This window comes from Lissotriton vulgaris, chromosome 9, assembly GCF_964263255.1.
Source record: "Lissotriton vulgaris chromosome 9, aLisVul1.2, whole genome shotgun sequence".
NCBI lineage: Eukaryota > Metazoa > Chordata > Amphibia > Caudata > Salamandridae > Lissotriton > Lissotriton vulgaris.
In genome coordinates, this window is record NC_141697.1 from 310,440,691 (window position 1) to 310,452,772 (window position 12,082).

Below are 12,082 nucleotides of genomic sequence, written 5' to 3' on the forward strand. Positions count from 1 at the left end.
CAGATTCACAGCCTTGAATTTGTAGACAACATGGCTACACTCTACCATACCCATCAGCATATGCAAGAGAAGACCAACAATGTGGAAGCGGCATCAGCACAACTCCACTTCACGATCCGGAGGGGAAAACCAAGATCTAGAAGGCTAACACAGCCAGCACATTTTCATTTACTCTTGCAGGTGCTGCACTGGAATAGGTTGTGGCCTTCACCAACTAGAGCAGTGTTATTGACAATTAGGGTGGCACAGAAGGCGACAGCACTGCAAGAATAATTTCCAAGGATGTAATGCATCAAACCAAGCACAGGTTTATTTACATCAATGTAAAATGTATAATTGGTCCTTCTGCAACAAACACACTACAGTGAACAACCAAACAAGTAAAGATCTTTATCAGCACCTTTCTGAGGATAATACCCTACCGTGGAGGCATTAGTCTACTAAGCCACCAGACTCTGCAAAGATTCATTTATGCTTAAATCCAGCTGTTGTGGGAGCACAAGTGATAAGGTGGCAGGCCTACTTGGTAATTAACCACAATTATGATTTACTGTGTTTTAACCTGCTTAAGTACTCAAATGTCCCATCTCTGTTAGTTAATGGAGGCATGATCTTGGGATGAGATGGACGCATTGCAGCATTCTGGTGGATGATCTCTATTCCCTGGTGAACATACTGGCCGCCCTGCTGCAGGACAGGTGCCACTTAAGTTCACTGTTTGTGTAAACAGTGGCAACAGCTGATATCCTTGGTAAACCAAAAACCTGCAAGAGAGGGGGAATGTAGAGCCAGAAGGTGCAGGCCAGGCACTGAAGAAGAGGGTGTATCCCTTGTCAGGCACTAGAGCCATCTAACCATCTATTGCGCTATGTGAGCACCCATACAGCCATCAATGCACCCAGCATACATCTGTGGCTGCATGTATATTTTCTGTCTTTATGTGTGTCTATATGTGCTGTTTATGAGCCTCTTGGTATTATGCGCAAATCCGTGTTTGTACTTTCTGTTTGTGCATCCAAACATATCTCACAGCAACATACAGTAATAAAATAAAGAACACATACACCTAAAATATGGCAAACTACCTGCTTTGTCATTTTTTGCTTATTTTGTTGTTCGACCACTGGATGAGCATTGAGACTAACTAATTTCATCAGCAATTATCAGAAAAGAGACCACAGATTGATAGAGTAATGGCCTTCGATTTTCTAAGTTAAATTCAATTTCCTCATCAAAGCAGATAAAGATGGAGGGCCTGATTTTGACTTTGGTGGAAGTAGTGTGTACCCTCCCCATGGCGAAATACTTTATGGCTGCCATAGCAAGGGTTCCCCCGCCCACTAAATTTAGAGATGTCTGCCAGCCCAGCCAGCACCAATTACATTTAGGTAAACCTCCCTCACAGAGGTCCCTGTAAAAGTTTGAAGTCCAATTCTGTCAAACTTTCCCAAACAATGTTATTTTCAAAAACAAAATCCCAAAGTGTGATTTTGTTTTTGAAATTAATACAAATTACCTCTTTGCCATGGGAGTTGTTCCCCTTGGGGTAGGGTCATTAAAGGTTTTTGACACGTTTTGTATGTGAGTATGTGAAAGCAAGAACTGGCCTTGTGTGGGCCCACTCTAAATATGGTGGGCAGACACATAGCCAGACATCTGACAGCATGACAGAGTAAGTACACACAGGAGATGATGTAGTCGCTGCTGTTTATATACTGAAGTTCCACCCTACTCAAAACAATGCGGGTCAAACTTTGCCACCTTTGTGATGAAGTAACCTCTCTGCCAAAGTCTAAATCAGTCTCTAAGTATTCGAAAAGAATGCCTTAATCCGACTATCCTTCCAAGAATCATTTCCAAGGATGTAATGCATCAAACCAAGCACAGGCTTTTTTACATCAATGTAAAATGTATACTTGGTCCTTCTACAACAAACAGACTACAGTGAACAACCAAACAAGTAAAGATCTTTATCAGCACCTGTCTGAGGAAAATACCCTACCGTGGAGGCATTAGTCTACTAAGCCACCAGACTCTGCAAGGATTCATTTATGCTTAAATCCAGCTGTTGTGGGAGCACAAGTGATTAGGTGGCAGGCCTACTTGGTAATTAACCACAGTTATGATTTACTGTGTTTTAACCTGCTTAAGTACTCAAATGTCCCATCTCTGTAAGGAAATGGAGGCATGATCTTGGGATGAGATGGACGCATTGCGACATTCTGGTTGATGATCTCTATTCCCTGGTGAACATACTGGCAGCCCTGCTGCAGGACAGGTGCCACTTAAGTTCACTGTTTGTGTAAACAGTGGCAACAGCTGATATCCTTGGGAAACCAAAAACCTGCAAGAGAGGGGGAATGTAGAGCCAGAAGGTGCAGGCCAGGCACTGAAGAAGAGGGTGTATCCCTTGTCAGGCACTAGAGCCATCTAACCATCTATTGCGCTATGTGAACACCCATACAACCATCAATGCACCTAGCATACATCTGTGGCTGCATGTATATTTTCTGTCTTTATGTGTGTCTATATGTGCTGTTTATGCGCCTCTTGGTATTATGCGCAAATCCGTGTTTGTACTTTCTGTTTGTGCATCCAAACATATCTCACAGCAACATACAGAAATAAAATAAAGAACACATACACCTAAAATATGGCAAACTATCTGCTTTGTCATTTTTTGCTTATTTTGTTGTTCGACCACTGGATGAGCATTGAGACTAACTAATTTCATCAGTAATTATCAGAAAAGAGACCACAGATTGATAGAGTAAATTCAATTTCCTCATCAGAGCAGATAAAGATGAAGGGCATGATTTTGACTTTGGTGGAAGTAGTGTGTACCCTCCCCATGGCGAAATACTTTATGGCTGCCATTGCAAGGGTACTCCGCCCACTAAATTTAGAGATGTCTGCCAGCCCAGCCAGCACCAATTACATTTAGGTAAACCTCCCTCACAGAGGTCCCTGTAAAAGTTTGAAGTACAATTCTGTCAAACTTTCCCAAACAATGTTATTCTCAAAAACAAACTCCCAAAGTGTGATTTTGTTTTTGAAATTAATACAAATTACCTCTTTGCCATGGTAGTTGTTCCCCTTGGGGTAGGGTCATTAACCCTTTCGCTGCGGCGGCTATTCCACCGCAGCGCTAACTGGGTGGGGCGGCCGCGCGGTGGCCGCATGCTGGTGACAGAAACGCTCCATCACCAGCCGCGGTTGAGCTGTGCTGGTGACGGAGCGGTTCCGTCATGACCCGCCCCACTCATTAGAACGGCCGCGCAGGCGCGAAATCAGCGCCGCGGCGGCTGGGCCATGACGGAACCGCTCCGTCATCAGCACAGCCCAACCGTAGCTGATGACGGAGCGGTTCCGTCATCAGCAGGGGAGGGGTTAAAGGTTTTTGACACGTTTTGTATGTGAGTATGTGAAAGCAAGAACTGGCCATGTGTGGGCCCACTCTAAATATGGTGGGCAGACACATAGCCAGACATCTGACAGCATGACAGAGTAAGTACACACAGGAGATGATGTAGTCGCTGCTGTTTATATACTGAAGTTCCGCCCTACTCAAAACAATGCGGGTCAAACTTTGCTTTGGTGCAAAGGGTACTCTGTCACCTTTGTGATGAATTAACCTCTCTGCCAAAGTCTAAATCAGTCTCTAAGTATTCGAAAAGAATGCCTTAATCCGACTATCCTTCCAACTACCTTCCCCCAAAAAACATTATCATGCAATTATTCTTTAACATAAAAGGGAAAGAGTGAGGCGATGAACACTTATGATAAGTCAGGAGAGGCAAGTGGAACAAATCCAATATGATCAATATCCTGCCAATAAAGTGCAGAGAGAAGGAAGTCAAATAATGTTTGACATCTGTTTCCACATCTAAATACTGGATGTGACAGTTGACCCTTGTTCTCTAATTTGCAATAAATACATAGGTACCTATATATTTCATTGACAAAATTATCAAAGCTGGATGAGACACGGAATAGTCTAGATCATTGAAGATCATGTTAATCAAGGTTGCTACCAGATAAAGCAACAGGAAAAAGTGGCAAAGATTTTCCATTTCACTGAAACCCGTTGAAATGGAATTGGTATTATTTGGCCATTTTCCTGTCTCCTGGCAGTGCTTAATATGACTGGGCAGTCACTGCAGCGCCAGTATCAATGGACCTACAGGCAGGCCTTCACAATGACATGATATGTCATTCCATACCACATTCTGCTAAAGTTTTCATATTTATTGACCTTTCAGGAGTGGTGAATGCAGCAGAAATGTTCCGTGTGATTACTTTTTGGGGGGCAATGCCCAATTTCTTTTCACACCCTCACATAGACTGTCATTATTAGGTAATGTGCATCCTATATTCTTTTTGTTTTTCTTATACTTACACTGATCACTTAGGCTTATTGCTCATGACATTCTTGGTTCGAGCAGGAAAGGTCTTAAAGAAACTTTGAACCTGTATGTGTGCTGAGGGTGCACACACTCCTCACATATGGAGAGCATGTGAAATGAGACACTACTGGGCGATTATGATGTCGGTCGGAAACTCTTCTGACCGAATCGGTTTCAAAATCATTTGTGATTGAAGTGGTTTCTGCGAGTCCCACCGACTAATTGCAATGCTTTTTAACATCATTCTGTAACACTCGCATTGACTTTAACCCCTTCCATGCTGATGACGAACCCCAGCCGTCATGCACTACGGTGCTCGTGTGCTGATGACGGCTGGGGTTCGTCATGGCCCGCCCCTGTTCATTTGTTTACCGCACAGCGGCGGAAACGGGCCAGCAGGGAAGGGGTTAATGGGAGCCTGTGTTCCGAACGAGGACACAGACTCCCATTGAAAAAAGGGGTAGTTGTGGAAAACCTTGCACCCTGTGGCGGCACCTCATGGTGCCAGCCACACTGAGCACGGTTGGAAAGAGGGATCTCTTGAATACCCCTAGGGTCCCAACTGCTGGCCTACAGGTGAAAGGAGGCTTGCTACCGACCCCAAAAATCAGATGCCGACAGCAATTTTGTTTCTGACAGACCGATTCGGAACGCTATCAGAATCAAACATTGCAATCCCTTGGTCGGAAACAGTGTCCATAGAGCTCTATGATTTGGCTCCGAATGACTTGGGCTGTCCAAATGCAGACCCGAACCGATTCGCACAGCCTGAATGGTTGCCTTGCATCGTAATCGGCCGTTTGGAAATGTATCCGATTCGGGCGGAAACATAGGTTCTGAATCGGATTCGGTGAATCTGAATGCCGTTTGAAGCCTTTCTGACTGACATCGTAATCGGCCCCTATATGTAAAATTCAGTGAGCACGCACCATGCATGCCTTACATGTGCATCATTTGCATACAGTTATCCCACAGAAAACCTCATAAGCATAATTTTTACAAAGTCCCTAATTCTCCTGGGAATTATGCGAGTTACTTGTGGAAATTATTACTCAATTTCCCTTTCACCTAATTCTGTTTTCTTTTACAGGTCCTAACGTTTGACATTTATTCTAGAGCATGGGAGGCAGCAAAGTGGTCACAGTGCTCTCCATGCACATTCACAAGTATTTTGTTACATAGTAACGTGACGGTTCAGAAGTTGCAAACTTCCTGTAATTCTCACATATAAAACTATTGCTACCAATAGTTTTCGAGGTTTTTTTCACGTGGGTTAGGAAATTCAGTGGGGAACATGCAGCACTCTTTTTAAGTTGTTTGGAAAAAGAAAAAGCATGCCAAAATTCATACCGTATTAAGTTGTGAGGAAAACGTTTAAAAGTTTACTCATGAGTAAATAACACATGCATTTTCAGCAAGAACTAGCACTCACAAGGAAATATTACACGTCTGCAGGGAACCGCATGCGAAGAGTAAATGTAAGAAAACAAAAAAAAACTGTGGGGCTTATTTACAAGCCCCTTGCGCCACTTTTGCGTCCTTTTTTTAACATAGAATAAGTGACGTACTGGTGGCGAAAGGGGCTTGTAAATAAGCCCCTGTGAGCTATGGGTAGACAAATATTTGGGATTATGCAAACTTGTGTAATAACAATGCTACACTCTTCGAATGAAAAAAAAGAAATAAGTATATGCACGTATTCAGGGGCGGCCTTAGGCATGTGCAAGCTGTGCACCTGTACAGGGCCACCAAACCCCAGGGGCCACCACGCCAATATATATCCTTAATGTAATAATCCTCTGAGGATGGATACATATTCGCGTGGCGGCACCTGGCAGGGATTTGGTGGCCTCTGGCTATGTTCCACTTCCAAACACCCCGACCCCCCCCCCCCCCCCGTCTTCACTGGCCTCCATGCTTCGCCCCGCCCGGACCCCCTCTTCCGGGGCCCCCTACCTAAGCTCCCTGCCCAGGGCCACCATGAGCCTAGACGCCCCTGACGTATTTGAATATGCTGGCAGCTGATGGAGAATCGTAAGATTACCTAGCGGGTTAAAAGGTACTATGTAGAAATGTGAACTTTCAGCAGTACCTGCCCTTTATATGTTCCACCTAACAATGCCATCCCAGTAAAGATCGCGAGCGGAATCCATAGTCACTATTTAGGAGCGGGAGTACAATAATTAGTCTTATTCAAAACCATGTCAAGGCTGCACAAATTCCATAATGGCCATGCGATCCATTCCTTGAATGCTCTGAAAATACGTGAAAAACACAACCCAATTAGGTTTCTCTTTATCCAAGCGTGAACCAATTCAGTAATTGATGCCCCTGTGATTAATGAAAGCAATGACATTGTCTGAAATAATCTAGTTAAAGAATCCTGTCACAAAAAGGTCACCATACTTAGGATGTCTATAAATTACCGACAGTCTGAGATGGACCAGTGGAAGCAGATTTACCATTACAAATTTCGAGGAAGAAATGAGGCCCTTGTCTCAATTTTTGCAGATAACACAGTTTTAGACATTCTGAATTAATTGCTAATCCTTTACTTGAAAGGGGGCGTGAAGTGGAACTGTATTATGAGTCCTTCTGCATTCGAGAGAGAGAGACATTGCAAAGCTGGAGCCCATGGTCAGATTTAAGTAAAATATTATTTGTAATAAACTCTGGCAGAAATTGTTTATTTTCCAATAATTTGAAAATGTCATGAATTTCTTTAATGAATTCGCAGTTCCTAAAAGAAGTTACAACATGTACATGTTCAATTCGTTTACTAAATATAGAAACGGATTACAATTGCAACATTTCAGGTTTGATAGAATGAATTCAGACTTTTTTATCCGGACAGATCGAGAGAGAAATAGAATTGTGCCACTGCAATCACTGAGAGTAGTGCTTCATTAGCAAACTTACCCCCTATCCCCCCAAGTCTAGCAGGTGCTGTCAAATGCTAGGGTTGATAAATATCAAAAGGTCCTAGGGGTCAGATGTACGACTCATACAATTTGCGAGTCGCAAATTGCATCGTTTTGTGACTTGCAATTTGTGACTCTCAAATTGGAATTAAAAACAGTGTCTCAGACACTTATTGCGATTCCTAATGGGGCTGCACATTGCATGCCTCATTAATATTCATGAGACAGGTGCAATTTGCGACCCCGTTGGGAATGGCTAGCACTCCCAGGGATGGTGATCTGCTGAGGTCAGCAAACCACCATGTCAGTGGCTGCTTTTTGAATAAAGCAGGTTGGGGCGTGTCCAAGATGGCGTCAGTGTAGGTAGCTTATTTTGGAGCTCCGCCAGACTTCTAGGCCCAGCAGCAACATAGCAGGGGAAAAGGGCCTCCTGTCCAGGAATTGGCAGCCATCTGCCTGTGGGACACCGGTGGGGGCACAACTGGGAGTCGGGCGGTTATGAGAATGGTTGACGACTCGGCCACCTAAACGAAACCATCTGGAGTTGCATGGGGGTGTGTGGCTCCTGCTGGCCCGGCACCCCGGCACCTGCTGAGTAGGAGTCGGCTGGCTGCCCCTCTGAACCTGTGCTAGTAGTGGTGAGTGACTCTGCCCGGGGCCGGCAGGGCTGGGGGAGGTGCAGTGAACGCGAAATGTGTGGAGACTGCAAGGCTTCCTGCTGAACATGGTACATGGTTCGAGAGACTGCGGCAGCTGGGGGCGGTAGACTTTCCCCCCCTCTCCTGCATATCTTCCTCAGGTTCGTTTAGACCCTCGGTGGCTATGGTGTGTAGTATACAGAGTGGAGAAGGTAACGCGCCCCCACCAGCACCTGCTCACAACCCTCTGGGGGGGTCTCGGATGAGGGCTGACGACTGTGGCCTGCTGTGGTTCACTTTAAGTGGACCTGTCCAACCTGTTCCAGCAAGCAACAACCCCAGGAGTGGGGGCTGTGGGATTTGAAGACACGTCTCACCTCCCCCCGGCAGGGCTGGAAGTGTGGGGGCATCCAGGTTGTGGTGGGGATGACCCCGGGGGCCCGCACCAGTTCCCTACTAAGCATATAAGGCAACAATTGGAGGCAAGGGCAATAGATTGAGGCCTTTTGCAGCCCACTGGTAGTGGACCCGCCTGCCCGATAGACTTTGCTTTCTGATTGGCGTCTGTTCTCTTGCCCGGCCCCTCTTCCTCCTTGTTGGGAGTGGGCTTAGAGGCTTGGAATTCTCAGGCGGGGTATGAATATCTCGTGAACCTTAGGAGGAGAGGTTCCCAAATGTGGTGTGCCATTTGACATGCAGCTGGTGAGTCGGTCCTTGGCCGGGATGTCTACCCACCGACAATCAAAGAAAGATCCTACAGTAAAAGACATGTTTGCCTGATCAAACGCGAAAAGGGCGGATGTGCCAACCACGCCTGAGGAGCTCAGGACGCCCACAGACAAAGCTAGTGGAGAAGATAATGGCAGGGATGAGTACCCAACCACTAAAGCATTTATAGAGCAGCTATTTAACACCCTTCACGATGACTTCACAGAGCTCAAATGAGACATCATGTCAGACATCAAGGGGATCAGACAGGATGTTGAGGCCTTTGACCAAAGGTTGACATTGGTGGAGCAAAATCAGGACGCCTGAGAGGAGGAGCTGGAGGGTCACCGCTGGGAGCTACTGGAACTACAGGACCAGAATTCAGAGTTGCGCTACCAGGTTGAAGACCTGGAAAAAAGGTCCTGGCACTTCAACATTCGTATTAAGGGCATGCCGGCCTGGGCAGTCTCGAGTGAACTTTAGTGGTCTGTGATCCGTCTTTTCAAACATGTGACATCCTCCCTACGGGAACAGGAGATTGTCCTGTACCCCACACATTGGGCGGTAGACCGACCAGCATGCCTGGCCAGGCCCAAGCCATAAACACCTGCGTACACTACTATAAACAGAAAGAAGCCATAATGACCAAGACGAGAAAGCTGAAATTAATTACATTTGAGGGCTTTAAGGTTTGGCTTTATCACAATCAATCCCCTTCCACGCTACAGCATGGGAGAGGCCTCGAACCATTGACTGGCTTCCTCCAGGCCTAGGAAATTCGATACAAATGGGGCCACCCTTTCTGCCTGCAGTTCGTCGGGAAGGAGGTACTTTCGAGACCCACGATCTGCTGTATGTGCCATGCTTTTGACAATCCACATTCTCCTAGTCGCAGGTCCAAAAACCCACGAGCGAGGGGAGGGGAATGAGGCATTCCTCCAGGTTGAGACGGAAAATGTTGAATAAGCCTACCAAAGCTGACAGCCTTGAGGAGCGTTCATGTCTACTCCAAAACCTAAAGCAGAACGGGAACCCTGTACCTTCCACTGACGGCCATTGAGACACTCAGGGCACCGGTCCCCGCTGGCCTCCTGGTCTTGTCAAATCCCGGGATGGCAGCTGTAGGGACGGTCTGGGTCAACACCCCAACTACCCCGGCTGGATTGTATTCTCCAGAGTAGCTTCAACCGGGTGATAAGCTCAACACCAACACTTGCCTGTAACATGGACCCCAAACTTAATGCTCCACTTGCGCCCTGAGGGGAGATGTTGTTCGATTTACTAATTCTACTTTGTTATTCTCTGCTCTCCAGATTCCATCCTTCCATCCTTTTCTTCCTTTACGTTTCCCACTCAGTTCCTTAATGGGGGGGGGCTGGAACACTGTGGCACCTGGGTGAGTGGGCAATGTTGTGCATGGTCGTTGACCATGGTATCCTTGCTTAGCCTCAATGTCAGAGGCTTTAACACTCCAACGAGCAACCAGCAGTTCTCTCATTCCTCAAAGACTCAAAGTGCGATATTTGCATGCTACAAGAAACCCACTTGCTTCTCAAAGATTGGCGATGGAAACGCTTTGTCTTTGTGGCACCAAAGGAGCAGTGGGGGCAGGCTTCCAACCAGGACTCGAAGCCCCAGCATCCAGCGGGGCCGCCAGCTGACCGGCAGCCCCTCCCCCTCACCACCAGGTATTTTTACTGCTTGCGCTTCCCTCTCTGCGGGAAACGCCTCGTCTTTGTGGCACCAAAGAAGCAGTGGGGGCAGGCTTCCCACCAGGACTCGAAGCCCCAGCATCCAGTGGGGCCGCCAGCGGACCGGCAGCCACTCCCCCTCACCACCAGGTATTTCTACTGCTTGCACTTCCCACTCTGCGGGAAATGCTTCGTCTTTGTGGCACTAAAGGAGCAGTGGGGGCAGGCTTCAAACCAGGACTCGAAGCCCCAGCATCCAGCGGGGCCGCCAGCGGACCGGCAACCCCTCCCCCTCACCACTGGGTATTTCTACTGCTTGCGCTTCCTGCTCCGCGGGAAACAATTTGTCTTTGTGGCACCAAAGGAGCAGTGGGGGCAGGCTTCCAACCAGGACTCGAAGCCCCAGCATCCAGCGGGGCCACCAGCGGGGCCACCAGCGGACCGGCGGCCCCTTCCCCTCATCTTCGTCATCAGGTGGATTTAATTGACTGCAGTTCCCCGCAATGCAGGACGCGCGTGGGTGTGAGCCGGGCTAAGCCCGAGCAAAGGGAAGGCCGTCTGTGGCTGTCAGGGGCAGACAAGGGCAGGGCAGGGCCCTGTCCCTTTGAGGCTTGTGACAAACTGGAAATCTCTGAGGACTGGTAAGGACTGTAGCTCCTGGGATTCAACGTAGCCTGTTCCACTGTTATTGAGCCTACGAGCATATGAGTACCACTGTTAACAATAACTTATAATTACAGCGTGTTAGGATTAATTCTAAATTGATTAACTTCTTTTAGGTTTAAACTCCAGCCCAAACAATTTAACCCTAATGGAGAAATGAAAGAGCACCGTGGGTACTTTAGACCCTTTTGTGGTTAGAGCAGAATCACTCCTTAACCACGAGATTCATTTAACCGAGCGTCGACTCTCACTTGACCCCCTACAGTTCCCGTTGACCAGGGCGGAGGAACACACAAACCCATTAACCCCAAAGAACACGACTCACTTAATATCTGCTCCCCCCCCCTCAATACCCAATCTCGACTCAATAACACCCAGGAGAAGGAGGTTGAAAATCCCATTGAAGTAGGGAAAGGCCCACAAACAAGGAAACAAACTAAACAAATGAAAGGCAGCTCAATGGGAGAGAGACAGAAGGGAGAAAAACAGGGCTATGTGGGAAGGGCAAAAGACTATCACGGCTCTAGCCTCTTGGGAACAGTCTCAATTCAAACCCAAACAGAGGTAGTTGCCAAGAAATTCCGAAGCACAGACAGGTTCCCCAACTTCTATCCCCCAAGCAGCCCAACAAGATCAGGGGTTTTCCATGGAAGGCCTCATTAAAAGCATTCTGGAAGACAAGCTGAGAGAAATGACCCTACAGCTGACCAATCTTCTCGAAGATAGATTTGTTCGCATTGAAAACAAGTTAGACCAATTAAAGCAGGACGCAGTCTTAATTATGTCTCGACTGGAAACTCCTAACACGATCCAAATTAACTCAAACATTACACAACCTTACAATGGCCCTTGCAATCCTTCAACTCACCACATTGAGGTTGGCCCAACAATTGAATCTCAGCTAGTAACTCCAAAGCACCGTGAAAAAGAGAACCGTACTTTGAAGGTTTCGGCTAGGGTCGAGAACACGAGAAATCAAGGGAAGGATAGTGCCAATCATAATCCCTCCAATTCCTTTGTCCATCCTAACACAGACATTCCAGATCTCCCACCTG